This window comes from Candoia aspera, chromosome 2 (assembly GCF_035149785.1).
Source record: "Candoia aspera isolate rCanAsp1 chromosome 2, rCanAsp1.hap2, whole genome shotgun sequence".
NCBI classification, from domain to species: Eukaryota; Metazoa; Chordata; class Lepidosauria; order Squamata; family Boidae; genus Candoia; species Candoia aspera.
Window position 1 is genome coordinate 87,846,999 of NC_086154.1, and position 25,911 is coordinate 87,872,909.

The window sequence follows — 25,911 nt, forward strand, 5'->3', positions numbered from 1 at the left end:
AGTGGGCAAAGTAACTACTCACAATGGGTGGCACTGTGTCACAAAAATGAATGGGGTCGGGATGTTCTCCCCACCCTATCCCAGGTTTAGGGGCAGTTTCTTTGGTTTTGGGGAATGTGCTGGAGTTTTAATGTGTTTCTTATCCCCAAAGGATCGGAAAATATGCTGTTGACTTCTAGCAGCTAGAATTAGAAGGGCCTCCAGGGCTGCATAGTGAAGCCTCCATGGGTGGCCCATTCCTGCAGTGAAGTTATTCAGAAAGAGTTAAAACATTTGGCTTAAACGAACAGTTCTACTGGCCTGCACCAGCCATGGCTTTCTACTTTCTTTGATGGGCTACCTTGTTTCCAATAACTTTTTTCCATGGCTTATATGATTTATATTAATGATAGGGGGTTGGTCTTCCATTTGGGGTAGTCCACCTTGCTATTATAATGGAGCCCAGTGTTCAGTGCATCCCTTTTAAAACTAGGCATCTGCCCTGTACACACCTGATGGATTTCCTAAACTCTATTACAAGTTCTTCTCAGGACAAGAGCCCCTCACCAGTTCCTTTGCTGCCTGTCCTTAAACAGGTGAAAAGGACAAAAAATCCATTGCATCTGAGTTCCAGGGTGATAAGCAATGTTCTTACAAGCTTCATTCTTTCTGATTTCAATGGGACTGAGTGACTCCATCTTTGCGACTTAATTCCAGTTATTCCCAGAACGTGTTCTTCAGGTACAAGCAATACTTTTCCTTCAGGCAATGACCACTAGAGGGTGACATAACTGCAGAAAACTGAGTCTCCGTGCAGATAGCTGGTTAGGAAGGATAGAGACTCTGTCATGTTTATTATACCGTGTCAGATAATGTGGAAAGAACACACCATCATGGCAATGAAGCAGGGAAAGCTCAATGTGCCAGCCTAGATAAGGCTGCCAGCGTGCTAATGTGAACTGGTTGAATTATGCCTCCTTCTCCTTCTCAGATGCACTTTTATTTTTGGTTTTTGAATCTGTTCTTATTTGTTTAATTAATAGATTTCAGCAGCATTCTCTCTCACCATATCTGCTGTATAAGTGCATCCACAAACTTTTTTTTTTCTGATGTCAGTAAATGCAAACTTGAGAGGAGGTATCTTCTTTGTGGGCATGGAAGACCTGGCTTGTTCACACAGGAACAACAATCACACCATATACTTCTTTCCTCCTTGCCAGTTCATTTAAGGGTTCAGAATGGAGCAGGTTCTTGGAACATGACAACCAGAAGAAATCTGTCCAAGCAGACTTGCACTTAGCCACATGGCAAATGTCTCATGCTGTTGCTATTGCTGATACTAAGAAAAAAAGCCTTCAGTCTTAAAAGTTGCACACAAAAACAATGGTTTCCAATTGCATCATTGCATTCCTCCACATTCATTAGAAGCATTTCTCTATCATTCCGTTTATAGCTTAGGCCAAGTTTGAGTACAACCCAGACATCAAAAACAATAACATTTTTCTTATTAGTCTTTGGCTAACTGTATAATTAATACCTTGTCCTCAGAAGAAACTTGCATCAATTTGAGCTTGGTTTTATCTCAACTTCATCCCTGTGACATTTTGCAAGTGAAAACTCCGCTGAGTCTTCAAACAAGCCCATGTAATGGCTTCATTACATCATTTCTCATTTGCTTAGCAGTTTATTTCTCTAAAACCAACATAATATGATTAGATTACACATTCTGTCATGTCATATCATAGTTCGGTTTGATTTAGTGTTTTATGTTAACCCAGTTATTGTGGTTTGAAAAACATGATTTATGGCTAAGCATGAATTATGAACATTGTCACTGTGGCTTACTCAACAAACCTTGGCTTAGTAGAATGGGTAAATCCAGTAGAATGTTTTTCATGGTGCAGAATTAAAGCTGGGTTAGGGCTGGTAATCTGATGTAAACTATGAATGTGAGATAAAACCATTGGTCAGGATTAAAGCTTATTGTAAGTCAGGACTGAACAGGAAAACCCACAAAAGAGCTAAGAATTATAACGGAATTAAAGACAAAATCAGAGAGCCAGTTTGGTGTAGTGGTTAAGTCACTAGGCTAGCAACTGGGAGACTGTGAGTTCTAGTCCCACCTTAGGCATGAAGTGACCTTGGACCAGTCATACTCTCTCAGTCCTAGGAAACAGACAATGGCAAACCACTTCTGAAAATTCTTTCCAAGAAAACTGCAGGGACTTGTCCAGGCAATGGCCAGGAGTCAAGACCAAATCAGACCGGAAGACAAGTCATAGAGTTGGGCTGAAAAGTAATTACAGGAGCATCCTCTGAAGACTTTTTTGTTAAGGAAATGCTCAGCTCCAGCTGGATATCCTCTTACAAGTTTTTCTCCTGGATTTGTTTGATTCTGAAGACAAGCAGTGAAGCTTGAAAATACTTCACTGAGAACGTGCAGTTTAGTGGTTCACCATCCAGGGCACCTAGTGCATCTAAACTGCAGTCCCTTGTGGCAGAAAAATATCTCCAGTGAATATATGTACAAATTAATCAGTCCTCTTCCCTCCCACATCCAAACAACAGGATTCCAATCATTTATTATGAATAGTCTATTATTTTGTTGCATAAAAAATAAAAATCAAGTGAGGAGGGTTTTAGTTTTTCCTCCAGCAATTTTAGGGAAAACCTCTTATATTGACTTCTGTCTGTTAGGAGAAAAGTTCCTTCCTCATTTATAAAATGTCAAGTGGCCGCCCTAACCCAGGGGGTAGAAAAGAGGCAGAGGAGGGGGCTCTGTACCGTATTTTATAGCGACTGTTTGAACTAAGAGCAGCTCAGAAGGTTGGAGTAGATGTAGGAGGCAGAGAATTACTAATCACTGTTTAGAATTACATTATCAAGCTGGGAGGATCAGCAGCTGAATGCATTATCTAAAATGATGTAATGCTGCTTTCAAGAGCTAAATACAGTTTCACACTTTGGGGTATGATTTGTAAGCATCGTGCAAAGACCTTGCATTTAGCACAATTCAGTATCAACTTGGTACATTACCTATGCATTGTTTTAATAAAAGTTGGGCCTTTTTATTCCTTTCTGTGAATTGAAAAAATGACTTGGTATTTTAATGTACTTATTCTAGTGTCTAAGTGAAACAGGGAAAATGTTAGCTTTTTTTATGGGCATATTATTAACTGCACAGTTTTAGACTCTACGGGTGTGTGACTCAGATGGGTTCTGATTCTAAGTCAAGATTCAGAGGGGGTTAAATTAGATTTAAAGCTATTTGAGACCTGAAAGCAGAAGATGTATCTCAAAACCAATTTGAGATTTGATAACAGATTTGATCGTAGTCTACAATGGGGATCATCATACATGTCCAGCTGCTTTATTTTTTGGCAGAGTAGGACAGAGATGGTAGATTATTTAGAGGACAGCAACGCTTTTTCTTTTTTTTACAAATATAATTTCTATTCTATTTTTAAAAAGATAAAAAGTAACAGAAATGAATATAGAGTAAAAAAGAAAATAGAAAGAAGGGAAAGACAAAGCCAAAAGTGCAGAAAAAAGAAAAGAAAAATATATATAAAGAAGTAGCTTCCAATTTTCTTTACAGCAGATATAACTATAAATTTACCTCTTACTTGTCCCAAAACTTTAAACAGGAAAGTCCAGTTCAAATTGTTTAAGGCCTTCTCTGCATCCAAGAAAATCAATGTAGCTTGTTTTTCATTATCTAGCTCCAAATATTCCAAAATGTCCAACACAGTTCTAACATTGTCCTTTAACTGTCTTTTAGGTAAGAATCCACATTGGTCCTCATGAATAAATTCTTGCAAAATTATTTTCAGTCTATCGGTTAGAATCATTGTGAACAACTTATAGTCATTATTCAGTAATGATATTGGTCTGTAGTTTCTTGTTAAAGTCAATATTGTCCCTCTTTGCTATGCTGGCCTCTTTCCAACTCTCTGGCATCTTTCCTCCCTGTAAGATAGAGTTCATTGGGTTTGTAAAGGTTCTGAAAGTTCACCCTCAAAACATTTATAATAAAGACCTGACAAACCATCTGGCCCAGGCACTTTTCCTGGTTAATCTTTTTTATGGCTTCAGAGACTTCTCTTATTGTTATAGGTCTATTAGCAACTCTGCAAAGTTTCAAAAGTTTCACCTGAATATTTTTTAAAAAAAAATATTCCAAACATTTCTTTTAAAGCAGAGATAACAGGAATGAGTAGAGATACCAGGAATGAGAATAAGATTAGGAAGAATCTTATTAACCAATGAAGTATGCATACACTTTATTTTGTAGAAAAAGTTAAAAACTGTTATTTGGCTAAAAAGGGAAAAGGAACAACTGAAGGTGAATTGATACAGGCGAGGTGAATTTTCACACCTCCATTAAGTGTTTCCCTTCCTGTTACTTTTATGAGGGGAAAGAGAAAGGGATACAAAGATGTTTTTGGTTGGGAGAGAGCATAACTGCGGCTGTCAACGTTCTCTGTCTTTCCATGTTGTAATGGTAAGCAGTGAAGCTGGCCAAAAGGAAGCAGTACTAGGAACAGCCAGAGGAGCACTCCTCTCCTCAGCTAGTGAGGACTAGGCAAGATTTAATTTGTTCAAAAGTGATTGATTAGGTGTCATCAAGTTGGTGTCAGCCCTTAGAAACAACAGATTCTCCAGGAAAATCTGTCCCTGACTTGGTCCTTCAGGTCTTTTGTTCAAAATGATGTCACTATATAGCTAAATCAGACTATCAAAAGGTCACTATGATGTCATAATACTGTATAAATGATCTATGGTTGCCAGGGATCAGAGCCAATAGTAATATAAAAGGTAAACAATAAATTACAAGCTTTTGTCAGCAGGAAGAGAAAATGGAGATGTCCGTTTATGTATCACCCACTCCCCCCCCAAAAAAAAACCAAAAAAAAAAAAAAAAAAGGGCAACGAACAAGCTCAGTCCTCCTTTGGCTGTTAGAGAAGAGTTGTCTTTTGCCATTATAGTCAGTCAGAATGTGACTTCACCTAAACTGTTTTTTTTTCTCCTCCCCCTTCCTGAGCTTCTTTTCTCCACAGCACAGCACGTCCCTAAGAAGTGCTAACTCTTAGGGAGTTAACAAGCTCAGCTCTGTGACCTTAATTAGCCAGCTTGCAGCTGCTACCTGACACTGACAAGATTTTAATCACATTTACACCTATGGCTTTTGTTTGCCCCCTGAGTGGCTCAGGGCTTGGAGCTGGAAATGTGCTAGGCAAACAGCCAGCACCAGCACATTCCTTTCTATATGTATTCCTCATTGTGTGCCTGCTTACTCTCTTGTAATCCCTTCCTCTCCAATGAATATAAATGCAAACTTTAATTCCCTTCTTGCTAATTATCTCAGTGCCAGGTGAGCATTCCAAAGGGTGGGGCAGTGGGAAAAAAGGAAAGCTGAAATAAAATTGTAAGCATGGTCATGTGATTTCCCACTTAGTGACTGCATCACTTCGTGACTGAGTTGCTGGTCCCAGTTGTGGTTGCTAAATGAGAACTACCTGGTATTAACTTTCCCTAAACTGGTGTTCTCCAACCTACTAATCCACAGCCAGCATAGGAAAGCCTGATACAGACAAGGAGTCAGAGTGGTCCTGTTTTATATAGTTTGGATTGAAGTTGGCTTCCACATCAGATCATCCAGAAAAAGGAAACTTGGCATTTTTGGAAACAATGTACTTTTAATACTAAAAAAAGTCAACCTGAATCTCTTTTTTTCTTCCCAAAATCAAAAAAAAATAACTCTCCCCTTCTTTTCACACACACAACCCCTTGTCATGAAAAGTATGTCCTCCTTTGTGGTTCTTAAGGAAGCATCTTTTAACCAGCATTTATGTCATGAGCACTGATGGTGAGCAGGAGGGGGCCCCTATCCAGGGGGGGAAACACATGCATAGTAGTGAGGAGTTGAGCAGCCATTCAAAGAGACACAGAACAGACCCGCCTTGACTTTTGGGGTTTATCTGTCTGGGTTTTCCCACACTTCTTCAGTTTGTTAGGATTTTCTGTCTAATGTAGCAGTAATAAAACACTAGAGACCTATTCCTCAGCGTGGTTCCTGACTGTTAGGACATCAATCCTAACAAACTCCTACTCCCATTGAAAGAGGGAGGAAGGAAAAAAAAAGACATTTGGGAAAATGTCTTCGGAAAACCAGGAAATTCGGCAAGCCATCCAACAACTGGCAGCAGCCTTGCAACAACACCAGCAACAAGTAGATCTCCAGATCAACACATTACAAGCAGCTATGCTACAGCAGTTACAACAACCAGCTCCGATTAACCCACAACCGGTGCCAGCAGCAGCAGCAGCAGCTCCGCCAGTAGTCTTGAGATCCCAGGTGTCCTAACTGCCAGGAAACACGCTGAGACAAGGAACTGGTCTCTAATGTTTTATTGCTTGTACATAACAGGAATCCTAACAAACTGAAGAAGCGTGGGAAAACCCCAGCCATATAAACCCCAAAGGTTAAGGCGGTCCTGATCTGTGTCTCTTTGAATGGCTACCTAGTTCCTCAGTGCTACACATGTGCTTAACAGTCTGGATGGGAGCCCCCTGCTCGCCATCCTTACTCATGACATCAGGACAGTTTACCAGAGAAATTTGGAGGAGAAGCAGGACAGTTGAGAACCTTTCTCACACAGTGCACAATGTTTTTCGACAGCAGACCGGCAGAGTTCCCAACAGACCGAACCAGAGTCACCTTTATTTTAAGTCTGCTAAAGGGCCCAGCAGCCAAATGGGCTATTCCCATGGTGGAGAACAATGACCCAATTTTCAATGACTACCAGAATTTTCTGGCAGGGTTCCAAGCACACTTTGACGACCTGATCAGAGAGGTCACTGCCAGCCGGGAAATTCGGCAGCTCAGGAGGCACCCATGAGAGTGGTTCATGATTTCAGCTCCCTCAATAAGGTCACAGTCAAAGAAAATTACCCACTCCCCTTAATAACTGATCTGCTGGATCGCTTACAGAAAGCACTCATTTTTACTAGGTTGGACCTCAGGAATGCGTACAATCTGATCCGGATGAAAGAGGGGCATGAATATCTGACTGCCTTCGATACCAGGTTTGGTAAATTTGAGTACCTTGTTTTTCTCTTTGGCTTGACAAATGCAGGAGCCATATTTTCCCAATTTATGAATCAAATTTTCTCTGATTTACTAGATAAGTATCTGGTCATTTATCTAGATGACATTAATATTCTCTGAGGATGCTACAACTCATGTAACCCATGTACGTAATGTCTTACAAAGACTGAGAGAGAACAAGCTGTTTGCCAAGCTAGAGAAGTGTGCCTTCGATTTAACTGAATTACATTTCCTGGGCTATAGAATATCAACAGAAGGCATATCCATGGATCCTTCAAAGGTCCAGGCAATTCTCTCTTGGCAACCCCCCCGCAACGTGAAAGATGTACAAAAATTCCTAGGATTCGGCAATTTTTATAGAAAATTTATAAATAAATTTAGTGACAGGGCCAAGCCCCTCACACAGCTTTTGAAAAAAGGATCCAAATTCCTTTGGGGGGAGAGGGAGCAAGCAGCCTTCCAAGAATTTAAGCAACTCTTTGCATCCCAGCTGCTTTTAAAGCATCCTGATCCCACGAAGCAATTCATAATGCATTCAGATGCTTCAGATTTTGCTATCGCTGCTGTTTTATTGCAATATACTGACAAAGCAGGGAAGACATTGCTTCCTTGTGCCTTTTTCTCTTGCACGCTCTCGCCGGCAGAGAGAAACTATGATGTTTTTAACAAGGAGTTGCTGGCAATTAAAGCAGCATTTCAAGAGTGGAGGCACTGGCTAGAAGGTGCAACCTTTCCTGTGAAAGTTTGCACTGATCACAAGAATTTACAGCTTCTACAAAACACCAGATCCCTCACCCCACGCAAAATCAGATGGAGCCAGTTTTTCTCCCATTTCAATTTTGTTGTTTATGTTCCTGGGGCGCAGAACTGTTTGGCAGATGCCTTGTCTCGATCCATTCAGGCAACCCCCGCTACTCACCAGGAGGTCCAGGCTACTATATTACAACCTCACAACTTTGATCAGTCTATGAGGGGGAACCAGACAGAGATTTTAGCAGCAGGCAGACAAGCAGAGGACCTATTTACAAGAGTCAGAGCTCAGCAACAACAGGACCCGTATGCCAGGGCCAGGATGAATGACCTCCAGAGGGGCCCGCAAGACACTGCCTCCCCATTTAATGTGGAAGCAGGAATCCTCTGGCATGGTGGGCAATTATACATTCCCCCCTCATTGAGGGAAGAAGTACTGAGACTTTGCCATGACCATCAAACGGCAGGCCACGGAGGTGTTTTCAAAACTCTCCATAGAGCTCTGAGAGACTACTGGTGGCCTAAGATGACTGCAGACATAAAGGGTTACGTTGCTTCTTGTCATACCTGTAGACGAGCCAAGCCTCTCCCAGGGAAGCCCACAGGACTCTTGCAACACCTACCCACCCCCAGTAGGCCTTGGGATACAATCTCCATGGATTTCATCACTGATTTACCCACGGTCCAGGGGCTGACTTCCATAGTAGTGGTGGTGGACCTTTTCACTAAAACAGCGCATTTTATTCCTTGCAAGGGCCTCCCATCTGCGGAAGCTACAGTGCAGTTGTTTATGGACCATGTTTTTAGGTATAGAGGCATGATAAATCACTTGGCGAGTGACAGGCTCTCAGTTCACTTCCAGGTTCTGGAGGGCCCTTTTCCAGTCATTAGGGGTCCAGATCCACCTATCATCATCGCATCATCCTGCTAGTAATGGGCAAGCTGAGAAAATTAACCAATGGTTACAGCAGTATCTCAGGTGTTACACCACTTATCAGCAAGACAATTGGCCAGCCCTGCTCCCATGGCAGAATTTACTTATAACAACTCTGTGCAATCCTCTACCAAGATGTCTCCTTTCCAAGCACTCTATGGGGTTAACTCTCGGGTGTTGCTCACCTCCTCCCAGCAGGGAACTGTTCCAGCCGTGGCTGATTTTCTTAAAGAGCAACAAGCTGCACAGGAGTTGTTAAAGGAGCAGCTGAACAGGGCAAAGAGTGCTTACAAGAGAGCTGCAGATGCTCACAGACAAGAGGGGCCAGCAATTGCGGTAGGAGACAAAGTGTGGCTCTCTACCAAGTTTTTGACCTCTACCAGGCCTTCCAACAAGTTGGACTCTACGTTTGTGGGCCCTTTCACTGTGGTACAGCAGATAAATCCAGTGGCTTATCGTTTACAGCTACCAGCATCCATGAAAGTCCATCCAGTGTTTCACCAAGCCTTGCTAGCCAAAGACCCTCCCCCAAGTGACTTACGATCGCAAATAGCCCCCCCCACCTCCAGTAATTGTGGATGGGGAGGAGGAATACGAAGTCGAGGAAATTCTGGACTCTAGGAGGAGGGGAAGGGGCATCCAATATTTAATACACTGGAAAGGGTACCCTGAGGAAGAGCGCATGTGGGAAAATGCCAGAGATGTGCATGCACCAGCACTGGTTCAACGATTCCATCAGCTTTTCCCTCACAAACCCAAGCCTCGCACTCTACCAGAGATTCCTCACTTGACCGAGCAAGCAGAGGAATCCCAAGCAGAGGAGTTCAATAAGTTGGCAACCTCCACCCCTGCCAGAGGCTCTGAGGCCAGAGCGAGAGGAGGAGGGGGAGCCGCAGCCCTCCACCTCCGCTTGCATTTCCCAAGGGGGAGGGGGGAAGAATCTTCTAATTATCTAGCAATTTTCCAGCAGCAGCCACCTGGGCCAGAAGAGTTATCAGACCTGGAGAGCAGCACTGATTTGTCCTTGGAGGAGTTTTCCTTTGAAGACTTTCCATCGTTGCCCAGTTCCCATGGGAGCTTAGAAGCAGACATAGACTCTTATCAAACGTCTGGAAGGGAGGGGGCTGAAATGGAATGTGAATCTGGAGGGGAGGGTGATGTCATGAGCACTGATGGTGAGCAGGAGGGGGCCCCTATCCAGGGGGGAAAACGCATGCGTAGTAGTGAGGAGTTGAGCAGCCATTCAAAGAGACACAGAACAGACCCGCCTTGACTTTTGGGGTTTATCTGTCTGGGTTTTTACCCACGCTTCTTCAGTTTGTTAGGATTTTCTGTCTAATGTAGCAGTATTAAAACACTAGAGACCTATTCCTCGTCTCAGCGTGGTTCCTGACTGTTAGGACAATTTATTTGGCCAAAGGAAGGTAAAGTTAGAACTGGCCAATTTTAAACAGTCCTTTTGATCTCATTAATTATTTCTTCAGATACCCAGATTTATAAAAAATATCGACTCCTATTTGCTACCCCCCCCAAACAAACAAAAATTGTCTATTGGTTGCAGGGATGAATAGTGACTTTATTATTTGTTCGTGATCTTAGGAAACGTGAAGGTATGAACATATTTATTTATTTATTTATTTATTTTCTATCCCGCCTTTATTATTTTTATAAATAACTCAAGGTGGTGAACATACCTCATAGTCCTTCCTCCTCCTATTTTCCCCACAACAGCAACCCTGTGAGGTGAGTTGGGCTGAGGGAGAGTGACTGGCCCAAGGTCACCCAGCCGGCTTTCGTGTCTAAGGCAGATTTCTAGCCCATTGCCTTAACCACTAGACCATATGTACTTAATATTCATATTATTATCTCTAGTCATGAAAGAATTGTATTTGTACACAATTAATGTTGATAGCTTAGAACCATGGATACAGCTCACTGTAGGGACAGGTTACAAATCTGAATGCAAATTTATTTAAATTTCCATTATTCAGTACATAGACTGAAATACAGAGATTCAAATTATCAGCTGAAATTTGAATTTCTTTAAAAATCTGTTTTAGGAAAAATGCTGATAATACATATATTCCTGAACAATAATATACAAAATTAATTATATTAGGATTATTTTTTTAAATACACTTCTTTGTAGAAATGCACATCAAAATGCCAATATATTTTAGTGTAAACTTAAAAGCAAAAAATTTCAAATTCCATGAACCAAGTGTCAGAGTCACAAAATGAGAAAAACTTGATGACTCTTTTTTGTCCACCTCTAGGTATTACCTTGTTTTAGTCACAAATAAGCTTAGTTGATTTTAAAGTAAACAGAGAGCATCCCATTTGGATCAGGGTATAAAATGAAACATTATCCTAGTTCATTGATTATTGACTGATTATGTGCCATCAAGTCATTTTTGACTCCTAGCGACCACATAGATAGATTTTCTCCATGACGATCTATCCCTTACCTGATCTTTCAAGTCTTCCAATGGTGTACTCTTTGCCACTGTAAGTAAGTCCATCCACCTTGCTGCTGGTCGTCCTCTTCTTCTCATTCCTTTCACCTTTCCCATCATTAGAGCCTTCTCCAGAGAGCTGGGTCTTCGCATAATGTGTCCAAAGTAGGATAATTTGAAGCTGGTCATTTGTTCCTTGAATGAGAACCAGATTTTTTCAATGATCCATCGGTTTGTTTCCTTGGCTGTCCATGGTATTCTCAAGAGTCTTCTCCAACACCAAAGTTCAAAGCATCAATAATCTTTCAATCCTGCTTCTTCAAAGTCCAACTTTCACTTCCATCATGGACTGTGAGAATAACCTTGAGGAACAGGAGAAAGAGCCGCAGCCAAGACAACTGTCAGATAAGAGAAATATTAAACCAAACTGAATTTAAATATCTAGATAATAATTTTTAACTATTTCAAATAACAGGGTTTACTTTTTTAATACAGGAAAAGTAAAGAGCTGGAGTACCTCCCTGTTCTATACTCCAGTCAGAGTTTTTTATTTTTAAAATCTCCAGCAATTACGATCCCACAATTCCTCCAGATAGTCTCTCCACCTGCATGTAACCTAATATGAACATTCAGAGAGAAATGGAACTCAAAGTGAGTGTGATTCAAGGCTGCTGGAGAAAGGAAACAAACTTAGTAAATTGTTGGCTATTGTAATGATTGCCCAGTCCAAATACTCAGACTCACAAGAGGTTACTAAATGAAATCTGATTTATTAGGGAACTTAGGACAAATACAGAGAAAGCTGAGAATGACAGAAAGCGCGCCAAATACAAACTTAAACCCTTCGTTGCACACGTAACCCCACCTCCCTGCCAGCAGAGCCGCCCGTCCCAGGTGCTGGCAACTGTCAGATCTTCTAGCCTGGGAAAGTAACCTTGAACACAGGAGATAACCCAAATACATTCCAAAATCACAGCCAAGAGATAAACCCCTCCCAACAGGAACCATCCTCCCGTCAAAGATGAAACACGCATCCAGCTAATGACATGCGAAACGTTACGATGTATCAAACACATTGAAACGGCGAACATGACAGCTATCTTTCGGCATCCGAGGAACCTAGCAGGAAATGATTTGACAGGAAAACGTATTCTCTAGCCACCAGCAGCCAAATGACTTTCTGAAGTCAAAGTTTAGAGAAGAACAGCAAATAGGCATCTTTATTTCCAGCTGTCCCAGGAGAAGTGCAACAGTTCTTGCCCTCTGCTCAAGTGACCTCACGAAGCTAGGATAGGACCACATGCTATGCAAGCAGGCAAGCATCTATATGTTCCCTGGCTAACAATTATGCAAGCCTGAGTTCTATTTGAAGACAGCATGAGTAGAAAGAGGGGGTGTAATGGAAAAATCTGCCTGGAGTAGTGGAATGTCAGCAGAGTTAAACATCTTTATCTTAACAGTTCATTTCTCCACCCCTACAGTAGTGTTAGGCAAGAGACCCAGTTCTCTAGGACTTGATTTCCACATCAGCTCTTGCTTGCAGACAGGTCTCTCTTCTTCAAATGTGACTCTACTGATTAATTGGCACACAATTACTCCTTTATGCCAAGAGAATGATGAGAGAGACTTTAAAGTGAAAAATGAAACCATGGGGCTTAAAGAATATAGGACCATTATTTATGCCAGGCAATTATATAGAAGTGGCTAGCAAAGTTATTGATGTTCTGGTCTTCAGCAAAGTCTGGAAGCCTGATCTGAGAAAGGCCTAGATGGTAGTGGCTTTCAAGTGGCTACGCTTATGCATATGGCAATGAATGTTTGATCTGCTTTTGTGAAAGCAAAGACTGTATATGCTATCCACTTGAGGAGGCCAATGTAGGAGGAGAGCTGTGCTAAGTCTTGCTATGTCAGTTCAGCATTCTTTCACTTAATGTAGATGTTAAAGTCTCACTGAGTGAGAAACAATCAGCATCATTGTGCAAGAAACTGCTGAACTCACATACATCAAAAGGTTTCAGTCAATCTTAAAAGGTCTCAACAAACACATGGGTTTTTAACTCATTACAGTTGTTAATTGTTAAGGTACTTGTACTCTATCCCACATGTAACTTGCATCTGCATAACCAACCTATCTTCCCCTCTCTTCCTCCTCATCCCCATTTAAATCCTACGTTAGTCTAGCCATTCCATGCATCTGATGAAGTGAGTTACTGCTCACAAAAACCTATGCCTTTTAATAAAATTTGTTCATTGGAAAAAGTGCTACTAGATTCCTTCTGATGAGGAGGCCAAGTAGTTTAAGGTCAGCTGGCCAATGGTTTACAATGATCTGTTGGTTATGGCAATGTCTTTTTCTTCAGGGTGCTGCTAAGATGGCAAATTGGTGAGTAACAATAAATAATTTACAAGAAAACAGTGATGGAGAGAGAACTGCGAGGGACTCTCTAAAGTCTGATACAGAAATGGGCAGAAGAGATGATTTGACACAGCAGAGAAGTACCATTTTCTGTATCAAAATACAAATGCAGACAAAGAAACTAGAGATGAGGTTATTTCTCAAAAAATAAAGAACTGGGTATCTTATTTACTGATCTATCAGGTGGGATTCAAGTTTCTATGAGTGGAATTTATTTACACTGGAGGAGAAGGAAGAAAGATGATTTTCACTAGTCCCTTCTTCCCTCTCAATTTCTCAATATTCACTGCAAAGATGCTATACAGATTTGCAGGGCAGTATGGAGTATGGGAGGTGGCATGATGGGCTGATGCAGGAAAAATGAAACAGAGGGTGAATGTATGTGCAAAAGATATGCCACTGAAGGATGGGAGCAAGTACACATGAGAACTGATAGGGATACCCTATTCCCACCTAATTCACTAGTCATATACCTAATGCTCCAGTAAATCAGGGAATAATTGGGGGAATGCCACATGTGTGCTGACAATAGATCTTTTAGACTGCCCTCCTCCTTTTATAGAACATAATATTTTACTTGGACTTTAATCTGGAGCTACATACCACCTGCAATGCTCTGTCGTGTGCTCTGTCTAGGCTCCATACCCGATATGGTGATTAGACACTTTCTCCTCATTCCACAGTTGGCTTGCAGCTAATCCTCAAAAAAACCAAGATTATGGCAACCAGCTTGATTGATAACTGGCAAATAGAGAGAGAAACATAGAGGCAGTGGAAGACTTTGTATTTCTAGGTGCAAAGATTACTGCAGATGCTGACTGCAGTCAGGAAATCAGAAGACGCTTAATCCTTGGGAGAAGAGCAATGACAAATCTCGATAAAATAGTTAAGAGCAGAGACATCACACTGACAACAAAGGTCTGCATAGTTAAAGCAATGGTGTTCCCCGTAGTAACATATGGCTGCGAGAGCTGGACCATAAGGAAGGCTGAGAGAAGGAAGATCGATGCTTTTGAACTGTGGTGTTGGAGGAAAATTCTGAGAGTGCCTTGGACTGCAAGAAGATCAAACCAGTCCATCCTCCAGGAAATAAAGCCAGACTGCTCACCTGAGGGAATGATATTAAAGGCAAAACTGAAATACTTTGGCCACATAATAAGAAGACAGGATACCCTGGAGAAGATGCTGATGCTAGGGAAAGTGGAAGGGAAAAGGAAGAGGGGCCGACCAAGGGCAAGATGGATGGATGATATTCTAGAGGTGACGAACTTGTCCTTGGGGGAGCTGGGGGTGGTGACGACTGACAGGAAGCTCTGGCTTCCACATTCCTCAAACAGATTCAAGGAGATTAGATAAGCAGAGTTATTGCAGAAAATAGGATGTTGTACACACACGACATTCTCCATCTAAAGCAGCTAGGAATTCTTCTTTTTATAATGTCCATGCCAAGGTTTGAATTCTGGGTCTTTCTCCTTCCTTTTTGAGTCAACAGCCACATGGCACCTCATTTCCTGGACTCATTTTTATAATAATATAATATAAATATTCTATATTCTCTGTATATAAATGGTTTTTCCTGATATGAAAACCAAAGATTCCCACTTCACTAACTTCACTAACTTCATGCTCCATCTGCTTCCTTGGGGATGAAATTTCAATCTGGTCCTGTAACCATCTTGTTCTTTTGGTACAGGGGTGACAAAGTCAGGTTGCTCTGCATTCTCCCTAAGTGCATGCCTGGCATGCTTGCTGTCTTGCTCTTGAACAGACTCTTTTATGGAAACAGGCAGTGATCTGTAAGAACTAATGTCTAATCCAACAGAATGGAAGCAATCAAAATGGAACATGATACTGATAATGCGTCACCAAGGAAGGATCATGAATGAGCAACTGAAATACTAAAGTACATTAGAGGAGACTACATGAATGGGAATGATCAGTTCTCTCTATTTTTGCCTGTAATCGTAGCTATGCAAAATGTGCACAAAGGAGGGAGGAGTGGGTTAGATCCTTTCCAATACAAAACTACCATTTGTACCCATTTTGTGTCTATTTGAAAGTGTCCTTTATCATGCAGAATGAATGTTTAGCTGCAAGGTGCTTGTAGGGGGTGGGCTTTCTCTCACCAAGTATTTCCATTAGGGGTGCAGTAGGAATATCCATTGGTGGCTTTGCAACAATGGTAACAGCAAATTGCTATGCCCTTGCCTATGTCAGGTGGCCATGTATCCTCTGTTTTAATTACTCCAGCTCTGGGGATCTTAAGAAAGGCGAGCAGGACTCTTGATATTGGTAATCAACAGTTACTAGCTGGATGGCAGAATAGTCAGACCCTCAGATCACTTCCTCACTATAATGAGATGCAAGTTGTAATTCTTTTTAAACAACAGTTATTTTTAAATGTAAAAAGAGGGTGCTTGTGGGTGCATGCATGTGTGTGAGTGCAGGGAGGCCTGAGAAGAAGGGCGCTGGTGGGTGTGTGCGTGTGTGCAAGTGCAAGGACGCCCTGGGAAGGAGGGCACTGGTGGGTGCGGGGTGCACGTGAATGAAGAAAGGCGGTGGGGGAAGACTTACCTGAGCTTCCCCATTGACTTTGCTTGTGGGAAGTTGGCAGGGAAGGTCATAAATGGCAATTATGTGACCATGGGGCACTGCAACTGGTCATAAGTGCGAGCTGGTTACCAAGAACCCAAATTTTGTTCATGTGATTGCAGGGATGCTGCAGCACCCAGAACTTTGAGGACCGATAGTAAATCCCTTTGTTCAGTGCCGTTGTAACTTCAAATGGTTGCTGAACAAATGGCCATAACTGGAGGTCTATCCATAATCACATAGCACTTGTTCAGGTTGAGGTTGGTAGATCCATCTTCAGTTCAGCAATCTTTTATAACGCAGATTCTGACAAGTCATCCCATTTTATAGCCTAATACTGGGAATAAAAAATTTAATTGCAAGTTAATTGTGAAGTCATGGGGAATCCAGGGATTTATAAGAGGAGAAAGCAAAACCCAGGCCTAATTTCCCAAGTCAAAAGGGCTTACAGAAGAGGTATCCAGAAGAAAGTTCATATGATCAAGCAAGGAAAAGTTCAAGAATCCTGTTTCTGAGTTCACAGCAAGGAAGAGCTGAATAATAGATCCAAAGGCAATAGTTGTTTGCTTTGCTTTAGACCAAGAGTGTAAAAGTGCCCTCTAAGGGCTGAATATGGCCCACTAGTTTAAGGCAGTAATTTCATCCCTTAAATCTTCCTAACTGGATCCTCCTCTCAGAACAGATCCTGACCTCAACCATTATTAGACAGGGACCCTCAGCATGCTTTAGAAAGTCTGGTGCATCTTCATGTTTACATGTCTACTTCAGATGTGCAAAAATTATGTTCATATACGGAAACTTCCTACTAGTACAAATTCAGTGATTTATGAAGTTGTGGGAGAGCCCCCAGTCTTTCTAAGAGTTTCTTTCTAAGACTCTTCTGCAACACCCAGGAGAGGCATCATAAATTCATCTTTGTTGGTTAGTACATTTTCATTGTGTTGTGAGGCCCAGCATTTGAAAGAGGTGAGACTGCAGAGTCTTGCTGGGCTCCATCTTGCAATTCCTCTTTTTCTTTGGATGAGGAAACCTGCCTGAGAAGCATTCTTCTTCTTGGGAGGAATGACCCATTTTAATGATGTGTGTGGAAGTGTGAAAAAAAGAGGCAGCAAGACTTGAATGGAAAACATACAGTTCTACTCCATTGGAGCCAAGATGAAATACCTATTTCAGGAAGCGGTAAAGTTATAATCACTCTTTGCAAATTCACTGCATAACAACAAAGTTGTGTCCTAATTTAACTGAGGTCAATTTTTTGTCTCTTAACTCCTTTGGAGTGTGCTAACGTACAGTATGTGATGATAATAAAGTTATGAAGTACCAGTGAAATACAGATAGTTCACTGCTTGTTTCTTTGTTAGATTTATATCTTGCTTTTCTTCCAGGAGCTGAAGGCAAAGATACAGAGCACTCTTCTTGCATCCCCCCACCCACAAGAGTTAACAGAACTTTTTGAAGAGACTGGCAGATCTGACTCTTTCTCCTAAGCACAATACAAAAGATTCCACACGTTCACTGGACAATTCCCTGGACTTTATCAGACTTTTCTGCTTAAACAGCCTGATGTGTCAATAGCAAGTCTTGGGCTCCCTGGAAACTAATGCACTAGACAACAAATAGCCACTTAGGTAAGACAAAAAGGCTACAGTGAAAAGAGCAGGAAGAGATTTTGTAAAGTCCATTAAATAATGGAATGGCTGTAATTGTCTCACATTGCCTGAGAGGAAGCTAAATCAAACTCTAGACATTTGGTTCAGTGTGGGTTGCCTATTTGCAGAAATAATTTGAATTAGCAAAATTCAATTAGACTCCAAAGAAAAAGGTCTCAGAAGTCTAAAAATAACTTGCAGAGCAGTCCTATTTACAATCCTACCTCCCACGTTGGAGGTTCAGAATATTCAGCAGCATTTTTCTTCTTCTCTAGCTACCTAAAACAAATAACTAAATTCATATAAATCAAGGTGAACTCCAGATTGGGTGTAAATTACTCACTAGTTTGGGGGTACATAGGAGTGAATGATTTTCTAATGGATCCATGCCCACAAGTCATGCCCACAAATCAAGAATGCCTTCTCTCCTTTCTTACAGTGGATTTTAGTCTTGTAGGCTGTTGGGAACTGAAAAGACACTTCTGCCTTGGGTTTCCCACTGAAATCAAATCTCTGTCTCAGATCTTGGATGGGGAAAACCAGAATATCCCTATCCGTAAACCAATAAGATGCAGACTAACTGTATCTTAAATGACTACAATCTCAAACTTCTTTATAGTAAGTTCCCAAACGCACAATAATAATCTTAATGAAAAAGATTAATATACTTCTGGCTACAGTACATTTGATGCACTACATATTTATACCTGTACCTATGAAAGAAATCTCTTTAAAGTTAATCCTTTTAAAGATTCCTGAATATCTATACCAACAGCCTAGGATTAAGCAGTGATCGTCACTTATAAGCTTGGCATGGATTTCAAAAACAGTCCAAATTATCTTTAATCAGTTTAGAACCTCCCCACAATAAACTTGGTAGTCTGAATCCATCTTTCAGTGTCTTTCAATAATGTTTGATCAACAAATCAAATTAACAAACAGGTTTATCTTCATGACAGAATTCAATGATATTTTGTGCATAACAGTACCGCATTAGGGCAAATAGGTGCAAATTTGTACTAGGTGTATGTATGTATGTACAGTATGTATGTATTATTTACTTACTTACCATGCCTATTGACAGCTGCATTCTTATTAGATTCTGGCACTTTACTATATACATTAAAATCAACTTACAAATGCAAGAGACACAATTAATATCAAGCAATTTACATGCTGAATTGGTAAAAAAAGGAACTGTCAGTAACATTTTAAAATGTAGTTGATAGAATTGGATGAAGCTTGAAGGCTACCTCTGGAGGACGTTAGTCCTCCCAAGTTTCAGATGGACAGAGTTGGAGGGTAAATGGCCAACAGCCATGGGGGCGAGTGATTAGAAAAAGAATAAACTTACCCCCTATGTTTTGAATGACCAATTATTATGAAAAAGGCATAGCGTAAATGTGGCTTTAGTTAAGTAACCTGCCTGTGACATTTCATACTGAGAATTCCTCTAATTTTTAAATGGAAATAGAAGAACTTGGAAGGTTAGATAAAAAGTCATCTCCCCTCACCCTCCTTCCGTTTTTTTCGCCCTCTGTGATAGACACATCCCTAAGTAAGAACCCTACAGCATATTAGAAGACTAGATGGTCCGGTTAGGTACATACAGTATGTTTAATGAAAAATCGGTTTGGTTTTTTGTTTGTTTTCTGCTTAATTGCATCAAAGTCACAGAAAGTGCAATGGGACAGAGTTGAATGATAAATGGTGGATAAAACCCAATGTTTTCAAACAAGCACACCATGTAACGCCCTCCTAGGGATTGCAGAATCTCCAACTCTTTCTTAGGGTTCCAGTTCCTGCTGGAATGGATTAACAAAGTACACGGGGCTCTGAAATTATTCTGTGATCTATTACTTCAGCTAAAGATGGTGTTATTAAAAAAGGGTGCTTAATAGTCGTGTCAGTTCAACTTCTGGTTCTTCAGCTATCTGGGTGCAGTTATGGGACCATGTGGCAGATATTTTGGATGAAAGCTATTTAATTAGTTCTATTGTTTGTCACATTAATGTCTCCCTGGGATATAATAATAATTTCCTCCTTTTATCTTGTGTTTAGGCCAAAGATAGGAATCAGAAACATGTTAGGCTATTGGAGCAATCTCTGGCTATTTGTTAAATTCTGTAAAATCCCAATGCTGCTTCTCTCTCTCTCTCTCTCCCTCTCTCTCCCTTTTCTGATACCAAAGTCTGGAGTTCAAGCTCTTTGTGAATCTCATATTCACATTTTCAAGTCATTTAATTCCAGGCAAGAACATCTAAAGAAAGGAGGCTATTTTCTCTGTTGGTTCAGGCTGTTTTAAAACCCACTTAGTGTTTGGAGGGTTGTTTGTGCTTTTTTTTTTTTAATGCTCTGTTTTGTTTCCGATTTTCCAATTTTCCTGGTTCTTGCTTTCTTCTTTACTTCACTCCACACATTGCCTTTTACCTTCTCTCCACCTCTGCCCTTGTCAAACTTCTGAGTTAAACAACTCTGGGGAATCAGAAGGACCTGAGAAGGTTCCATGTTAGTAAATAGCTGTGAAGACATTCACCAGGAATGCCAAAGTTCAAAGACCATTGAGATAACCATAAGGTCAACGTGAGGCTGACCTGCCTCATAATACTGGGATGTATTTGCAGCATTGAAGGAGGAAGGATGTTGTTTTGAGCTCCAGCCAGTCTAGAACAGCAGCTTTATAGTACTGTTCACACCTTAACATAGTGTGACAAGAAAAAAGGTCCATCATTTAATCACAATCGTTCTAGTACCTCCCAATCCTGCTATGTTTCCCTGAAGGGGTTAGTTATGAACCCTGAACCAGAAGGTTTTATTGTTGGGGTCAGAGGCCTACTCAGCAGGAAAGGAAGAAACACACTTCTGAAAACTTCCTGGATAGCTGGGGAAGAAATTTTAATCCCCAGGGGCTAAATACATTTCTCAAGGTATTATATTCTGTGATGGGATCCAATAAATGAACCTCCTCTCTCTGTTCTTTCCCTTAATTGATACTCTTAGTGTTTCATAGTTCAGTTGCCCTCAACATGCCACAGGTTCTAAAGATAGCTGAGCAGCAATCCCTAAAACTATGGAATTTCCCATTAGCACAGGGATTAGAGTCTGGAAGAAGTGCTTCATATCTTTCTAGGTGCTATAGTTGTTAAAATAAAACAATTAAAATTGTTTTTTTGTGTGTGTACTGGCCAGTACAGTACATGACCAGTACATACACACACACATAAACACACAAACTAGCAGGCAAAGCAGATAAGAACAAGACCTGGCAATGGCTAAGAGCAGGAAAGTTGAAGAAAGAGACAGAGGGGCTAATTCTGACTACACAAGACCAAGCCTGAAGAACAAATGCATGTAAAACCAGACAGCAAACGCCGCCTCTGCAAAGAAGCTGAAGAAACAGTGGACCACTTAGTTAGAGGCTGCAAGAAGATTGCACAGACTGACTACAAACAATGGCCTGACAAGTAGCAACAAGGGTGCATTGGAATATCTGCAAGAAATACCATTTGCCTACAAGCAAGAACTGGTGGGATTGCAAAACAGAGTAATAGAAAATGAAGAAGCTAAAGTGCTCTGGGACTTTAGAATTCAGTCAGACAAGTATCTGCCACACAACATTCCAGACTTAACAACTATTGATAAGAAAGACAAAGTTTGGATAGTGAGCACTGCAATACCTGGAGACAGTAGAATAGAAGAGAAAGAACTGGAGAAAATCACAAAATACAGAGACCTGCAAATAGAACAACAGTGGCAAAAGAAAACAAAGATAAGACCAATAGTAATAGGCACCTTAGGTGCAATCCAAGAACATCTGGAGCAGCACTTAAACACCATAAGCTTTGACAAAATCACCATCAGTCAATTGCAAATGGCAGCTTTACTTGGAACAGCTTACATCTTGCAATAAAACCTTTAACATCATCAAACAACATCTGCCTATCCCAGGTCCTTGGGAAGGACTCAATACAAGTAGTCCTTGCTTAATGACCAAAATTGGGACCAGAATTTTGGTTGCTTCGCAAAGCGGTCATTAAGTGAATTTGACCCAATTTTATGACCTCTTTTGCAGCGGCCATTAAGTGAATCACCATAGTTATTAGGTGAACCACATGGTTGTTAAGCGAATCATGCAGTTCCCCACTGATTTTGCTTGCTGGAAGCTGGCTGGCAAAATGATGATCACGTGACTGCAGGATGCTGCAACTGTCATAAATGTGCAACAGTTGCCAAGCCCCTGAATTGTGACCACGTAACAGAGGGGATGCTGTGGTGTTCGTAAGTGTGAGGGCTGGTTGTAAGTTGGTTTTTTCAGCACTGTTGTAAGTCTGAACTGTCACTAAATGAATAGTGGTTAAGTGAGGACTATCTGTAAGATAAAGGTAAAGGTAAAGGTTTCCCTTGACGTAAAGTCCAGTCGTGTCCGACTCTAGGGGGCAGTGCTCATCTCCGTTTCTAAGCCTTGGAGCCAGCGTTGTCCCTAAGGACCCGTCCGTGGTCATGTGGCCGGCATGACTCACGGAACGCCGTTACCTTCCCGCTGAAGCGGTACCAATTAATCTACTCACATTTGCATGTTTTCGAACTGCTTGGTGTGCAGGAGCTGGGACGAGCAACGGGAGCTCACCCCGCCGCGCGGTTTCGAACCGCCGACCTTCCGATCGGCAGCTCAGCGGTTTAACCCGCAGCGCCACCGCGTCCCTTACTGACTATCTGTAGGTAAATAAAAATGCCAAATCCAGTTGAAACATCTGGTTGACTGTGCGACCAACCATAATAGTAATATAGATATACTGTAATGTACATTGTTCTACTGATTTGCCTAAGGAGGTCTCAAAGTAATGGTGCTTTGAGGACTAATATCAAAGATAGCAAGAAATATTTTATAGGGCCATCTTGATTATTAGTTTGGAATACGTGGCATGCTCAAAACCTACCAATTTCCTTCCTGTAATAAATGGGGTCTGAGATGCAAGGATGTGAGATGAGATCTCCTCTGAAGAATTATTCTCCCCTCTTTGGTGTTAGAAGAAGAAATCTGAAAAATCCAACAGTTCTTCAGAATTATAGATGGACTTTGAATTTTGAAAGGGGTAAATAACACACATACTGTAAGTCAAAACGCTAACATTACCAGCCCAGTACAATTACTCAGAAAATATGACCGCAATATAGCAGTTCAAAATGTGGTTATCAAAAAAAAAGTTTAATAAAAGAAACTGTAGCTCAATACGTTTTGAGATAAATCACTCTTCAGCAAGAAGTCTTGAGAACATTGTACAATATACTATAAACTGTATTTTAACCTACCCAGGAGCAAGTGATTAAGGTCTGATTTATCCTTCACTCAGGTTCTGCAAGGGAATTGTTATCATCCTGTTATTTAACAGGTAAGAACATACGATAGTGTTCTATAATAATTATAGGTCTCTCAGGGATGAGCATAAAGTGATGGGAAATATTTCACTCACTAAAGTTCTATCACTTTTGAAATCTTTTTAAATTTATTTGAATACATAAAATAAATTTATTTGACCACATAAAAGAAAAAAGGATGAAAGTAAGAAAGAACACAGTGGATGGAAAATAAAATATTAGTCAATAAATAGAATTTACAATTGTCACAAAATTTATTATTTCATTGATTAAATAACCAATTGGATAGATAAATAGATAAAACTAAAATTGACTTCCGCAGGAGGCATGGTGAACTAAGCACATCTCCAAAAGAGCGGAGACAATGATCTCAGCAAAGACCAAAGAACTGGTGAGTAGAGTTTACCTTCTTTCTTGAACAAAAGAAAAATTAATCACAAGTTTAAGAACTTAAAGAATTGGAAATAAATGGCAAAAAGCTAAATAAACTAAATAAATAAGCTAAATAAGACTTTGATCTAGGAAAGTTAAAAATGAATTAAGGGTCCAGACAAATTTGGAATACTGAGACTTTCCCTATGTCATGTTCACCGTTCCAATGTTACCGCTGCATCGTAACGTTTCGCATGTCATTTGGCTGATGCATGTTTCGTCTGGGAGGGGAGGAGGATTCCGTCTCGTGGGATTGTTATATGTTAGCAGCTGGATTGGAATGTGTTTGGGTTATCTTGTGTGTTCAAGGTTCCTTTCCCAGGACATCAGCAGAAACGGTTACCAGCACCTGGGGGGGGGGGAGTTTGCAATGGCAGGGCGAGGGGAGGGATTACGTTTGAGCCGAGGGTTTTTAGTTTGTATTTGGCGCGCTTTTGCTCATTCTCAGCGTTCTCTGTATTTGCATACTATTCTTTAATAAATCAGATATCATTAAGTTCCTGCTTGTGAGTCTGAGTCTATTAGGGTAGGCAATCCTTACACCCTATAAGATTTTGGAAATAATTACATAAAATAAACAGCTTTTTATGAGAACCAGATTGTTTTGCCTGTCTTAAGCCATAACAGAGATTCGAGACTTTATGATTTCAGAAATTGGACAGTAGAGGGGACTAAAGATTCCAGACAGAAAAGGAAAAGGAAAAAGAAAAAAAAAGTGCCTTTGGTTCTTGGTTAGTATGGGGATTTACAAAATGACACAAAATGTTATAACATTTGAAGAGCTCCTGGAGATTTTTGAAGAATGGGGCCAAACATTAGCAGGTACAATATCAGCAATGATGTCTGCTTCTATGGATAGACTATGTCCAAAAAATGTTAATGAAGGAATGACAGATGTGAAACAAATTTTGCCTCATGCACAAATAGTAGAACCAGAAATACTGGATAATAGAAAAAAGTATGGATAATAAGACAGAGAATGCAGCTAAAGTGGAAACACCAAATGACAAGCCAAGAGAATGACCCAGATAAGGACTTTCTACTGGATGTACAAAAGAAGCTGGTTAAAACTTTGAAAATCAAAGTGGAAATACAAATGATAAACCAAGAGAAAGACCTGGATAATGACTTTTTACTAGATGTACAAAAGAGGTTTGCTAAAGCCTTGAAGAAGCCTTTGGGATGGGAAAAAGGAAAATTGGAGAGGGACCAAATTCTGTGACAACATCTGAATGAATTAAAGATCAAGATTGTCAGAAGTAAAAGGAAGGAATATAAATTGGTTTATTTGACCAAGGTGAAAATGAGACATGTTTTTATAAAGTTCTGATAACCCTTTACGGACTTTTTGCTGATACCTGGACTAAAAAGTTGATGATTTATGGATTTGCATATAGATAAGGGACAGGTTATGGGAAGAAGAAATATTTGTTTGTAACCTTACAGAGGGTGAAGAGTTATCAAATTTGTTTATACTTGTTGTAATGAAGATCGGAAGTAACTTCTTTTTCTTTACCTTTCTTTCTTCTTTCTTCTTTTTCTTTCTTTGCATTTTTATTCTTTCTATTTCTCCTTTTTTCTCTGAGTTTAGTTTGTATTTGTTTTTACTATTGCAATTAAAATCTTCAATACAAATTATAAAAAAGAATACATAAAAGTAAACTCATATCGACTGGAGAAGTAATTGTAAATGAATAAAGAAGTCTAAACATTAATATTTACTGTGTATTGATGTTTATCATTATCTAAAATAAATGTACATGATCTTATGAAAAAAGGAAAAATAAACACTAAAAACAATCAATTGAACAATCATTATTAAGCTCTACATTCCTTCCCACTGTACCTGACTGGTGATTACATCAAATTATTTATAAACTTTAAAATGGCTTTTGCTTACTATCTTTACATCAGATCTTTCCCCCATATGTGCATTTCTTTCCAGTAGTTTTGACTTTTTTACATGATCACCACGTATGACAAAATATTCCTTTTGAATCACAACATTTATTATTATGTTATTTATTTATTTATTTATTTTGCAAATATGAATGGAGTTATTTACATCTGTAAAACATTTTGTTCCAATTTTCTCTTAAATTATAGCTTGGGGTAAAATTTACTGAATTTTTCCATAAGTCCTCTTATTGTTGTAATGTAATTGTTTCTTTAAAATTTTGCATCCCTTTATCCTACTGTCTTTTATTTGTTCTGT

General features: G+C 40.2%; 1 protein-coding gene across 1 annotated transcript in view; it reads left to right on the top strand.

Annotated features, from left to right (window-relative positions):
• The window catches only part of NEURL1B (neuralized E3 ubiquitin protein ligase 1B), a 442,008-nt gene extending 439,948 nt beyond the window's left edge, over positions 1-2,060 (top strand). The window contains exon 6 of the transcript XR_010067158.1: positions 2,025-2,060. The gene's annotated coding sequence lies outside the window, so the exon portion shown is untranslated. The remainder of the gene's footprint in view (positions 1-2,024) is intronic.
• Positions 2,061-25,911: the final 23,851 nt, after the last annotated feature.